The sequence below is a fragment of the Rattus norvegicus genome, chromosome 11 (genome assembly GCF_036323735.1).
Source record: "Rattus norvegicus strain BN/NHsdMcwi chromosome 11, GRCr8, whole genome shotgun sequence".
NCBI classification, from domain to species: domain Eukaryota; kingdom Metazoa; phylum Chordata; class Mammalia; order Rodentia; family Muridae; genus Rattus; species Rattus norvegicus.
In genome coordinates this window covers 61,451,879-61,464,862 of record NC_086029.1, presented here as the reverse complement: position 1 = coordinate 61,464,862, position 12,984 = coordinate 61,451,879, and the positions used below count along the sequence as shown (strand labels likewise).

The 12,984-nt window shown below is 37.3% G+C and overlaps 1 non-coding gene and 1 pseudogene across 1 annotated transcript; both read left to right on the top strand.

The window, feature by feature from the left end:
• Positions 1-12,984, top strand: part of Cluap1-ps1 (clusterin associated protein 1, pseudogene 1) — a 183,687-nt pseudogene that overhangs the window by 14,835 nt on the left and 155,868 nt on the right.
• Positions 7,362-7,490, top strand: LOC120095771 (small nucleolar RNA SNORA17). The gene has a single exon (XR_010056359.1). It is a non-coding gene; the product is annotated as a small nucleolar RNA SNORA17 (small nucleolar RNA).

Here is a 12,984-nt window from a genome sequence, read left to right as displayed (position 1 = left end):
AATGCCCAATAGTGTGGAGACGGAACCTGAAGGTCATAGTGGAAGGATGGGGTCACCAAACTACCTTCAAAAGGTTTGAGCCAGAATTTTTCCTAAGTGAAATGCTGGGACAAAAATGGAACAGAAGTTGAAGAAAAGGCCATCCAGTGACTAGTCCAACTTGGATCCATCCCATGGGTGGATCAAACTCTGACACTATTATTGATGCCACGTTGTGCTTGCAGACAGGAGTCTAGCATGGCTGTTCTCTGAGAGATTCTATCAACTGCTGACTGAGATAGATGCCAATTTTTACAGCCAGCCATTGGCCTGAAGTCAGGGACTCCTATGGAAGAGTTAGGAGAAGCATTAAAGTAGTTTACTGGGATGCCAAACCCATAGGAAAATCAACAGTGTCAACTAACCCAGAACCCTGGGAACTCCTAGAGACTAAGCCACCAACCAAAGAGCGTATATGGGCTGGTCCATGGCTCCCAGCACATATGAAGCGGAGGCATGCCTTGTCTGGCCTCATTTGGAGAGAATATGCCTAATCCTATAGACTTGAACCCTAGGGAGAGGAGATGTATGGTATGTGGGGGGTGAAGTGGGGTTAGGTGGGTAAGGGGAGTGGGTGAGTGAGTGAAATAGGTAGAGAAGCACCCTCTCAGAGGCAAAGAGGAGAAGCCATGTGGTGAAGAGCTCTTGGAGGGGGGACTGAGAAGAGGGTCAACATTTGGAATATAAATAAATAAAAAGATTAGGCCAATATATTTCATAAAAGGTAAATGCTCAGCATTGTTTTTTAAAACGATTCACAAACAAGCCAATGGTTCAAACCTAGGGTAACTTAGACATGAACAAAATTTACCACACTCTGAAAATTAAATGATGATGTTAATTCAATTCCTAGGGTTTGATTAACCTCAACAATTATTTTTAAATTGTTATGATGAAGGAGTCTTTGAAAAAAGTCACTCAGATGGCCACATGAAGTACACTTGAAAATGTTTTTCTACTCTTTTGTAATCCCTTAATAGACAACCTTCCCATTTGATCCTTTTAAATGAAACAAATTCTGCTGCAAAATGAATACAATGTAGAGAAATCAGTGATCATTAACAGTATGTTTTGATGTGTTGGTATGTTTGCTTTATTTTTAAGGTGGTATTATAATGGAGTCTCCATATATGGAAATCCATATTTAAGTCAATTTTTCCCCATTGGGTAAGTCATGTTATTAGAAATTAAACATGGGAGATTTAATTTTAGTTGGACACTGGATGATAATTATGATTCTTAAAATGAGACAAGATCCAGGTTTGCTGTAATCAATACCTATTTGTTTTTGTTAACAGAATATTCAATGAGCATAATGTGTGGCAAGGCTCAGTGGAATGTTATTCAAACATTTAACATCTGTGCTGAATAGTTTTATTTTAAATTGACACAAGCTAGAGTCATTTTAGATGAGGGAACTTCAACTGAGAAAACTGCCCCCATAAGACTGAGCTCTAGGCAAGTCTGTAAGGCATTTCCTTAAATAATGATTGGCATAGGAGGACTCAGTCCTTTGTGGGTAGCAAAACTCCTAGAAAGTTGGTTCTGGCTTCTATAAGAAAGCAGGCTAAAAGAGCTATGAGGAGCAAGCAAGTAAGAAGCATGCCTCTGTGACCTCTGCATTAGTTCCTGCCCCCAACTTCCTAGCCTGTTTGACTTCCTTCCCTGAGTATTTCTAATGAGGAACTATAAGAAAAATAAGCTATTCCCCCTCCAGATGTTTCCCAAATGCTATTTCAACACAGTAGTGAAACAACCCTAAGGACTTACCTTACCAAAGCTTCCCTGTCTCCTTTTTATAGCCATTTAAATGCCAGATCAGTGTTCAAGCCTTTCCTTGTCTCAAGGATTCATAGCGCATGACACTGGTTTGGCTGTGTGGGTGTGTGCACACATATGCATGTGCGCACATGTTCAAATTTCAATGTTGGCTGATTGTGTTGTATGACTAGGTAAGGGTATCTCTCTGTTTCTGTCCAGGTTATTTATATTTTCAATTATAATTATTTCATTTAATTATAATAATTTAATTATAATTATTTATATTTTTAATTTTTAATGGTTCAGAATAAAATGTTCATTATTCCTCAGCTTACTGAACAGTTGGACATCTCTGTTTACTTTTGCCTATTTTTTCCTCATACTGTTGTTTTATCCTTTCCCACAATTACTTATTTTTTTTTACCAGATATTTGTACTCATATTGGCATGACATGCCCTAATTGAAGCTTTTCTTTCCCATTCTTTATGTGCTGGATATTTTTACCAAAATTGGGAAAAGAAAAACCAAACCAGTGAAGTAAATTATTACAGTACTGCTAAAGAGGTTTGAACTGCAAAAGAAATAGCTGGTTGATATGTTTGCCTTTTTGTTCCCTTCTCTTTCCTCTTTGTTTTCCTTGTCTACCCTTCTCCTCCAGGAAAATGAATTTCAAATAAGTACACTTGATATTTGTGCACAAAATTGGAATAAACATAAACTTAATTTCATGTTTCCTATGTATAATTCTATGCCATTGAAACCTTTAAAATGATGGGAATATGTTTGATGTAAACCGAAATGTGTTAACTATAGAAGCATGGCAGCCATGGGCCAATGTAAAAAATCTCAGCAGTCCTGCTACCCAGAGAACCTCATTACTATTGGCATTCTTTTCCATTTTCTTTTAGATCCCTGCATATATACACAGAATGCATAAATGTTCATGTTGGTACCATACTGTGTAAACTAATGTACAACCAATTTTTTAAAATTTTCTGTATTTTTTTCTTGTCATTATATGTAAATATCAATTTAAATGTGGGCACAATAGCCAATTATTCATTTTTAAGTGACTTTATCAAGAAATGCAAGGCACCCCAAAGAACTCTTCCATTCAGCCCCTGGTATAGCCCCTTACGGTTCTCAGCTTTTTGTTTTTCATTGCACAATTTACACAGTGCAGAAGAAATAAAAGGAAAACCGTGAATAAATCTCCATTCTCGTTCCTTTATATTTTTGTAGCTCAGTGTTTTATCTTAAATTATTGTCCTTATTTGTATTGCAATAGCTATTGAGTCACAAAGATAATTAATTATTGAGTAACTGTTTATATAGATTATCCCTTCTGCTATACATAGGAAGCCTGTACACAGAAGATTGGAGACACTGTACAAATGTTCTCTGGCTTGTCAGGGGCTTAGAGATTTTGTCTTAACAAACCTACAGAAAGCAACATTTGTTTTTTAGAAACCAAACTTTACATTCTAGGTTTTTAATATTTTTCAGGATAAGATTATTCAGAATGACTCTCTTGGAGCATTGGTATAGTGAGAAACTGCTCCCAGTCAGCTGCTAACCATGAGGCTAAACACCCTCTACTCTATGGAGTACCATGTTGCCACTGCTTTGTGATAATAAATTACATAAAATACTTAAGGCTTTAGCATAAAAATAGGCTGACTCTTAAATGATTTTGTTCAGGTATACTCTACTCTAGCATCCAACCGCAGGCTGGTGTGCTCTTAGTACAGTTATAACAGGCTAAGCTAAGGTAGGCTGTGTGATAGCTAAGATGTATTCAATGCATTTCCCCTCATGGTATTTTCACTTTACAGTGGATTTTATCCAATTGTGTCATCTTGTAAGGAGACAAAGACTAGGATAAAGGGTGTGAGATTTTACAGGCAAAGTGCAACAAATTATAATTCAGTTTGAGTATCTGTGGAGAGACTAGCTAGAAAGAAATCTATAATGTCATACCTGAACATTGGATTCAAAGGTTTACAATGAAGTGAATGTGTAAAAGCAATGGGGAGGACTTGCATGAAAATAAACAGGAAGGGGTGGATTTGGGCGCAAGAAGGGATGAAGTGAGAGGTGGGAAGAGTGCAGGAGAAACCCAGAGCAATCCTTCGGGAGTGCAATGTGAGTTGTTCTAGGCTCTAAGGCTGACCTTGGACCGCACTGTAGCAAGACTAGCTCTGAGTCTCACAAAAGGAGAGTCATTTAATTCTATGTACTTTCATTAAGAAAAAATATTATGAAGTTATTATTTTACAATTGGGTAGGAAAATAAACACTTACTTAATCTGCAAAACCATAACAAGTTACAAATTGTGAAATGCTAACATATACAACAACCGTGACAACATGCAGCATAATCACCTAATACATTCTTTAGATGAAGGCCTGACAGACATCTATAATCATTTTTTCAACATTTTTGGCAGCTTATTTTTGATTGCTTTTTAATGTGATAAACAATTTTTGCATATCATCTTCTAAAGGGAATATGATGATAATTAAAGTTTTCCTTTAGCAAGGTTGATCTGCGAGAGTTCTTAATATTTATGATTTACAGGAATTTATTCTGCTACATGATTTATTAGAGATAACGTCATATAATACTTAAAGGTTATGTCAAATTTGAGATGACCACTTTGAGTTATCTTTCAAATGTGAATAAGGACTTTCAGTATTTCTTTGTGCCAAGCCTGAAGCTAATCACTTCTTCAGCTTATGAGCTTCATGAAGGTCCCTAAAATTCATGTCATCAGTGTCCTACTCATAGATTTTTTCTTCTGAGGATAGTGACTCAAGTGTTCATGTTAAATTTGCTAAAAATATTGAAGTCATTTGGATTGGTATATATTCATAATTTAGGTTCACTGGAACATTCTTTTTATTATTATTTTTTATAATATTTTTACATCTTTATTAAATTGGGTATTTCTTATTTACATTTCAAATGTTATTTCCTTTCCCGGTTTCCATGCCAACATCCCCCTAACTCCTCCGCCTCGCCTCCTCTTCTATATGGGAGTTACCCTCCCAATCCTCCCGCCAATGCCACCCCCCCCCAAGAATCCCGTTCACTGGGGGGGGGGTCCAGTTTTGGCAGGACCAAGGGCTTCCTCTTCACTGGAGCATTCTTAAAGTATATTTATTGGTTCTACTTGAATTTTTCCCAGTTGACTTAATGTGCTCTTTGGTGTAATCTAAAAAATTCAGTTGTCATAATTAATTTCTCTGAAATGGAATATTTATATATTTTTACTTAATTTGAAAATGATAGCACTACAGAAGGCACAAAGAATTTTATTGAACAACTCAGAGATTTGACAATATTTATACATACACACATCTATATGTACATATGTACATATATACACAGATGCATATATAAACATATATACATATATGTACATACATATACACATATACCTATATGTTCATACACACACACACACACACACACACACACACACACACGCACAAATATCCATGATCCTAGATAATTCTGTTTGAGTTTACTCATTCTGATTTCCTAGACTAGGTTGAAGTCAAAAGTAGAGGAAGGGCAAATTTGCCTCCTTCATGGAGGTTACAGTTTTACTTCCTCATGAAATTAGATGTCCAAGCTCTAGGACATGCACCTGAACATTTCTTTTCCTCCCTCTTGGAAATAATTCAGATTGAAATAGCACACTTAACCCTCTTGGTTCACTATGAAACTTAGACTGTTTTTCCTTACCAGCATTGCCAGTTAGCAATCTGGTAGGTAGTAACTGTGTAACTTTTTGGCATTCATTCCTAGAATTAATTCTTTCTCTTCTCTCTGTGCATTATTACCCTGCTGGTTTTGGTTATTTGGAGAACTGACAAGTATATGTATGCTGACTAGTACGCACTGTCTTATATCTTTTTATTTCTTAAAAACATCTTCCTGACATAATAATTATGACTGGGTTTGATCAAAAGGTCATTTAGAAGGGATTGTCAGATTAGAAATTCTCTTAATAAACATGATTTATTTGATGAACATGTATTACCTCTTGTTTGAGATATCTATATATATATTGCATGGATAGATTAAATATATGAGATTTTAAGTGAATGGTAATTCGTTATATATCTTTTAGTTAATACATAATTATAGTTTTATTACATGTCTGCCTAAAATTTTATTTATTTAAATTTTGTCAGCATTCTGTACAAATAAATATGAAAATTTGAATTTATTTCATATAAATTTGTTGTTACTTTTTAGTGTGGCAGTATTTTTTACATTTCTTATAATTTTTCAACACAAGTAAAAGTGTCACATGGTACTGATGCAATTTTTTCCTTCATCCCTTTCACCATAATGCTGAAATCAAGTTATAGTATTTTTATCTGGTTTTCTATTATAGAAAACAGTAGTCAGCACTTCCTCATTAAATATGAGCGTTATGAGATTTTTCTCCATGTCATTTATGAAGTCAAAGAAATTTCCTTCTGTTTTTATATAAGGAGCCATTTTTGACCTTACATTAGCACAATGATTGCATAAAACAGTGAACTTACGATGACATTTTTTAATCGATGTGAATACTGTCCTTGGTGGGATGACTTTTCCATTCTCATACCGTTTTCTTCTTTTTCCTCCTCTTCCCCTCTGAATTCCAGCTAGACTTCAGTATAATTCCATATCTTTAAAATCAGTCTAGATTCTAGCTATGAGAGAAAATAAGTTAAGGTTTCCTCTCTAATTCTGGCTTATTTCAGTTATCATGATGAGTGTCATTGCCATCCATTTCCTGCAAATGAGAATTTTGTTCCTTCTCACCATGATTAGATGCTGAATTGTCAAGTATCTTACATGTTGAATATGATTATCATATAGATTCCTTTCCATGTTTTCTGTCATATATTAGTGGGCTAAATGTTTTCCTCACACATGTGTGTGACTACCTGGAATCACTGATTACAACTCTACGAACTTACCTAGAAACTTCTTGGTATAACCAAGTTCTACGAGGTCATTTTGAGCTATGGTTGATCTAAATCCAAGCACCCCTACCTTTACAACAGCAGACGATTTGTAACCCAAGGGCACATAAAGGAAAATGCCATATGTAAATGGAGACACAGATGAGTGATGCTTCTATGAGCTACCAGGTGCCAAGAATTGCCAGAAATTACCAGAGCCTAGGAGAGAAACGTGGCAAAGATACTTTCTTAGGACCTCTTACTGCTATTAATAATTCCTTTAATTTAGGCTTGAAGGAAATACCTCAATATAATCACTGAAGCTAAGACAGAGGGATCATTGTAGAAGAAAGAATAAAAGGATTGGAAGAGAAACTGGACTTTCTTTTTTTTTTTTTTTTTTTTTATTAACTTGAGTATTTCTTATATACATTTCGAGTGTTATTCCCTTTCCCGGTTTCCGGGCAAACATCCCCCTCCCCCCTCCCCTTCCTTATGGGTGTTCCCCTCCCAACCCTCCCCCCATTGCCGCCCTCCCCCCATAGACTAGTTCACTGTGGGTTCAGTCTTAGCAGGACCCAGGGCTTCCCCTTCCACTGGTGCTCTTTCATTATTAGGATTGTGTCTCCCACTTCTCCTAGCAGCAGGGCAGGTGTGGCTGCTGTCTGCACTCAGTGTTCTGACCTATGAACATATGAATGGCTAGTAGACTGACATACTTTGAAAAAAGCAAGCCTGAGGTGAACATTAGCCTTGTACCAGTGAGCTCTGACAGGGAGTTAGCCTTAGGTGACCACCAGTACAGTGAGTGATGGCTCCAGAGGCTCCTAGGACTGGGAGCAAACCTGAGATGAGAAGAACCCCACCTGTAATTGAAGGCCCCAGGAAGGAGTAAACCAAAAGACAGATGAACCTCACACAGGCCTACTCAGGCAGGCCAGGCAAGGAGTAAACTTGAGATGACTACCAGAATAGCATGGGGCTTGGACCAGAAGCCAGCCTGAGATGAGGATAAGTCAGGCACTGTGAAGATCTGAGGGGACAGACTATGCCTGTGTTGACCTTTGCCAATGCCATAATGCACAATGTGGGCATAGCACTCCTGAGACCACTCCTTAGATGATCTCAGACACTCAGAGACCCCCAGATTCACTAAGTGGAACATGTATGTGGTGAAGAAATGGAACAGAAGAGAAAGAGAAGGATGAGGTTATAATGAAGAAAGGCAGAACTGAAAACTACAGGTGAGTGAGGAATGCTGATTGATATGAGTAGCTGGTGATACCACTTGTGACCACTTCGGGGTCCTGGCCTGTTGACACTGGGGTGACATGTTAGTGTGTGGCCCAGCAGCAGCACCCAGGCAGGTGTTCCTAGTCTGGGATGCAGACTTGTGGATGTCTAAAGGCTATGCAGAATTTGCCCCATGTCTCACCCGGGCATCATGAGAGAATTGTCTTGGGGGTCTAAGAGCAGGAGAGCTGACCCTGCCCCTCACCAGATGTAGCAGGGTAGAACTGGCTTTGGTGGCAGGGGTTACTGGTGAGCATGAGAGTAGGAGAGTCAACAGGCTGACCAACTCAGATACTTCTCAAGTCCAGATGCAAGGCTCTGAATTGGCCCACCCAAACACACACCCAATTAATGAACTACTGGAGTACATGAGGGTGCTGGTTCTAACGATCCAAAACTACAGAATCTCCATGACACAAGGCAACAACACACTATCATATCTGAGAAGAGTTCCAGTGATTTTCTAGTATTAGTAGAGTAACAAAGTCAGAAATCTTGTGCAAGACCACATGAGTCATTGCAATGACCATTTGCAAGAAGTGTGGACAAAGGGTATATTGTTGGACACACTGTGACACACTTCAGCTTCCAAAATATAATTATTTTTCCTCTGCTGAGGGGGCAGTTGCAGGGGTTGAGGGAAGATATGAGGGGATGGGGAGATGAGTGGGTTGGTGTGCATGATTCAAAATTCACAAAGGACCAATAAAAAGTTTTAAAAAGAAGAAAAAATTGTGTCTTTTGGAAATGTAGGATTACTTTTTGCTTTAGTCATTTTTTTTCTGGCAAATATTATAATAACTATAGAAAATTAAGACATAATTCAAGCAATACAAGATTTGAAATAAAACAGATGTCTAGTGGACACACAAACAGACTCACTATTATTCTAATATGTCAATTGAGACTATGGATGCTCAGGTGGTCATTATTTATGTCCAAGATAGTTTGTATTCTGAATACTTTTGCATGATTAGTGGAAGAGAGATGGGTAAAAGAGGTCAGATTTTGGTATAATGAATGCAAAATTCAGAACTTGCCACAAAGTATACTTTGGAGTAGTTCATGTTTGAGAATTTTCCAATGATGCAAAAAGAAATCTAAGATTTTTATAATGGTGTGTGAAATGAATGTTTATAACTAACTACTGAAGGGGTTAGTTGTTCAATGATGATGTTTTGCGAGATGCTAACAGCGCTATTACATTCAATGGCATCCCGTCTTTGCACTACTTGGCTTTAGCTCTGTGTATTTCTGGGAGTGGTTCTCTCGGGATTCTATGGACCTGTTTTCCTAGGAGAATTTTACAAAAACCTTTGAGTGAAATTAATTGCATCCTCAGCAGACGGACCTTGTGTTAAGACTACACTTGATACTCTTGGTTCATGGTTTGTTTGTTTTTTTTTCCCCCCATTCTGGGTTTCCTTCACTTATGTTATCATATCTGGGACAGAACAATACAACTCCTACTTCATGAGATTTCCTAGCTCCTTCTCACTATGTATGTCACTGGGAAACTGAGTTCCAGTTTTGCACATGCCCATATATTACTTAATGGGATCTAAGGAATAAAAATTGAATGTTTACATTGACAACTTAGCTAATGTAGATATACTTAAATTCTACCAATGTATAAAAGAACTATATTACACAGAATTGATTGTACTTGATGTTTAGTAATATTTTTCTAATGTGTACATATTACAATTATAACTCTCAGTTGTTCACTAAGATTTCAGTATTCTCTGTAGCCACTGACACAATCATCTATTATAGTTCCTTTTCAGACTATTTTAGGCTTTATCTAAAATGCAAAACAGCAATCTTGCTGGCCTCCCCTTTTTAACCAAGTCTAAAGCTATTGATACACTTTTAAGTTTTTATTTAAACAATATCTACTTCTGTATATCATTTAAAAATATCTTACTTTTCAACCAACTAGAGCTTCCAGGGATTAAGCCACTACCCAAAGACTATACTTGGACTGACCCTGGGCTCCAACTGGATAGGTAGCAATGAATAGCCTAGTAAGAGCACCAGTGGAAGGGAAGCCCTTGGTCCTGCCCAGACTGAACCCCCAGTGAACGTGATTGTTGGGGGAAGGGTGGTAATGGGAGGAGGATGGGGATGGGAACACCCATATAGAAGGGGAGGGGGGTTAGGGGGATGTTGGCCCAGAAACCGGGAAAAGGAATAACAATTGAAATGTAAATAAGAAATACCCAAGTTAATAAAGATGGAGGAAAAAAATCTTACTTTTAATATTTCTTTTTTATTTCATTTATTCATCCATTTACTTTTATTCTACTGTCATATGTTACATCCTGATCACATTTTCTCTCCTTCTACTTTTCCAAGTTCCCAATTTCCACCTCTCCTCTCCTCTGATCCACTCCTTCTCCATTTCACTTCAATATAGATCAAGTCTCCTTGGGATGTCAACCAAACAGGACATAACAAATATGCAGAGATCCACAGCCAAACATGATGCAGACCCTATGGAAGAGGAAGAACAAGAGGAAGTATTGGAGGAGCCAGAGGGTTTGAGGACACCACAAGAACATGGCCTACAGAATCAACTAAGTAGACCTCATAGGGGATAATTGAGATTGAAAAAACAATCAAGGAGCTGATGTGTGTGTTAGAGCTAGGATTTCTGCATATAATTATAGTTATTAGCTTGGTGTTTTTATCACACTTCTAACTGTGGCAATTGGTGGTATTTCTGATTCTTTTGCCTGCTTTTGGGGCCCTTTCTTCCAAACTGGATTGCCTTGTCTAGGGAATGTATATCGAAATTTTAACACCATTCAGCCAATTAAAATCATGGACAAGGTGATTTATGAATAAAAAATGTATTTCTTATAGATGTAAAGCCTGAAATGTTCAAGTGGTTGTGTATATTTTAAGGCATATTTCTTGATTTTTATGTAGCAAATTTTTATCAAGTCTTTACATGACAAATGAGAAAAGAACTGAGACCTAGTTTATCACTTCTTCAAAGCCACTCTGATTTTTCATTGTATAGATTTCAGATGGACACAAATTTTCGGATTATGGCACATCCTACCAATTGGATATAGAATTCCTCAAAAATGTTATTGACATAGAGTACATATTATATCCTGAAAGTGGTACCTATCTTTGCATCCATTTTTAAGCTTGTAGTTCAACTGTGTTTTTAAATTCTGTTTTCAATTTTTATCAAGCAAATACTTTTAGGCAATATATGGTAAGACAAGTAGACAGGGACCATATGGCTATGACATATTTCCTTTAAGGATGGAAATTATGTGTGATTTTATTTTAAAAGCTCTATCTCTAAAGATCTGATTATATCTAAAATAATGGTTATGTGTATGGAGAAAACAAATGAATCGGCTGGAAGAATACATTTTTTAATTCCTAGTTAAAAATAAGTCTGTCATCTCTTGTTCATCAGCGTTTTGTTATTGTAGCAAAACAACTAAGACAATAAGTTGAAAAAATAGAAATGATACTTCAGGCTATTCCTTTGGACATCCAAATCCATGACCAGGTAGATGGCATTGCCTTTTAGGCTTCCAGAGGAAAGACAGAGCATGATGGACAGATATGTTGTTGGGAAATTAAGAGGAGAGAAAGAATACCAGAGGACAGAGCAACAAGTTTCAGCTTTCAAAGTTTTAGCACCTACATATAACATGGTATCTAGACTAATCCTTTAACATGTGGGTCTTGGTTTGAAGTGGCAGATGAATAACACTCTTCTAAAGCCCAAAGTGTTATAGGTAGCTAGCATGTTGCCCATGGGAGTGTGGTCATCTTCATATAGAGTACGGTGTTGACTCAGCATTGATCTTAGGGCCTAACACAATGAAGATTATGCAGCAACATCATCTAGGGCAGTCTTGATGCCTGCAAGCATAAGATGTTGTTTGCAGCTTCCTTACCTGTGACAATCTAGCTACTTGGCTAGCACTGCATTCATGTCGAAAGATGCACGTTGGTTAACACTGACATGAAATAAAGCCTAGTTTTTTATACAGAGTTATAATAAAATTGTAATTCAGTTGATAGAACAGACTTTCCCCCCATAGAACCTGTTCTGCTTATGATAGATTCTATATGAACAAACATGTACAAATTCTTAGACACTGACTTTACACCCAAAGAATATCAAATGAGTGTATGGAACCAACATTCCTAAAAAATTAGTTTCCATTTGGTCCATTTTTACTTGCTGGAAGAGGGAGTCCATTCAACTTAACATTCTTTTCTTCTGTGCTTGGAATTAAAACTGAATGTGCTTAATATATAGTATGATTTTTGTTATCCCTTTCCCATCTTATCAGAAAGAATCACTACATAAAAGAAAAATAAAATGTTATGGGACTTCAAACTTGCTCTTGTTCTTTTGGCTTTTAAGTATAGTGTCAAACTGATCTTTATTCCAGCTAAGTGGTGCTAGTGATAGAATGGAGATCCTGTAGGGTTATCAACTGGGGGAGGGGCAATTTTCACTCCGTGTAGCTAGTATAAATGCTGTAAGTTCATCCTAAAGCAATTTTCAATAAAAGGGATACTTGACGTCCATCTATGTGTGCACATCTTCTACAAGCTAAGAGCTGAAATTTTCCTTTGTCTATGTGTGAAGAGATAGCAACTGTAACTGACTTTATGGAGCACCTTGCTGCTGGATTCACACCCTATGAATCCTGAAGATGGAGACACTTCATGAACACGCTCAGGAAGTAGACAGAGGAGACCCATTTGCATAAGTACTGTCTGACAGAAGAAATGTCCCTCTAGTCAAATGGCAAGTGATCACTTCACTCTCAATCAAGCTATGGTCTGTAGGAAACCTGTTTTGATTCCGGTGTGAGAAAGCCAGTGGTGGCTCTTCTCAGACTGAGCCTGAGGTATGATATACTATGCTA